Consider the following 1,402-nt stretch of genomic DNA (forward strand, 5'->3'; position numbering starts at 1 on the left):
CGGGGCCCGACGTCGGGGCGGGGCGCAGCTGAAGAAGTTGGAGGAGACAGAGTGACGCCCCCTGCATAGCGGTGGGTGAAGGTGGGGCGGGTGCAAAGCTAAGGGGTTATGTCCGGGCCCCCTCACTGGTCCATTAGTCTGCCCTGTTGTGTATCTCAGGAGGGATATCTGTGTTGGTATCAAATGGATCTTGGCTGAAAGCAGGGAATACCAGAAAGATGTTTACCTGTTTTTTATTGGCTATGCAAAGGTATTTAACTGTGTGAATCATAACAAATAGCAGATAAGATTGGGAAGAATGGGAATTCTAGAATATTTAATTGTGCTCATGCGGAACCCGTACATAGACCAAGAGGCAGTCCTTCAAACAGAACAAGGAAATACTATATATTTTAAAATCAGGAAAGGTGTGCATCGGACTGTGTCTTTTCACCATACTTATTCAATCTATATGCCGCGTAAATAATCCAAGAAGCTGGACGATATGAAGACAAACGCAGCATCAGGAATGAAGACTCATTAACTGCAGTATGCAGATGACATGACTCTGCTTGCTAAAAATGAAGATGACACTAATGAAGATCAGAGACTACAGCCTTCAGTATGGATTAAAAATAAACAAAAATCCTCCCAAATGGACCAATAAGCAACATCATGCAGGATAAGTGGAAAAAATATTAAAGTCAAGGATTTTGTTTTACTTCTAGCCACAATCAATGCCCATGCAAGCAGCAGTCAGTAAATCAATGGATACATTGGGCAAATCTGTTGCAAAGGACCTCTTCAAAGTATTAAAAAGCAAAAATGTCACTTTGGAGACTAAGGCCCCCTGAGCCACGGTATAGTATTTTCCACTGCTCTTTGTGCATGTGAAACCTGAACAATGAATAAGGAAGATAGAAGAAGAATTGAGGCACTTGAATTATGGCATTGGCAAAGAATACTGCATATACCATGACCTGCCAGAAGAATGAATAAATCTGTCTTGAAAGAAGTACAGCCAGAATTCGCCTTAGAAATGAGGATGGCAAGACGTCACCTGTCGTACCTTGGTCGTGTCATCAGGAGGGACCAGTCTCTGGAGAAGGACATCATGCTTGGTATAGCAGTCAGTGAAAAACAGGGAGCCAATCAAGGAGGTGGATTGACACAGTGGCTGCAATGATGTACTCAAGCATGGCAAGGACTGTGGGCAGGGTGCAGGAGGAGGAGTGCTTCGTTGTGCACGGTCGCTATGAGTGGAACTGACTTGAGAGCACCTAACGACAAACAGGGGCACGTGGGGCAGCCCAGAGTGGGAGCTGGCTAAAGCGCGAGCGTTGTTGTTGTTGTTGTTATGTGCTGTCGAGTCAGCCCTGACTCATAGCGACCCCTCCTTGGGTTTCCGAGGCAGAATCACTAC

This window comes from Orycteropus afer, unplaced genomic scaffold (assembly GCF_000298275.1).
Source record: "Orycteropus afer afer isolate SDZICR_OR568_19922 unplaced genomic scaffold, OryAfe1.0 scaffold00057, whole genome shotgun sequence".
NCBI classification, from domain to species: Eukaryota; Metazoa; Chordata; class Mammalia; order Tubulidentata; family Orycteropodidae; genus Orycteropus; species Orycteropus afer.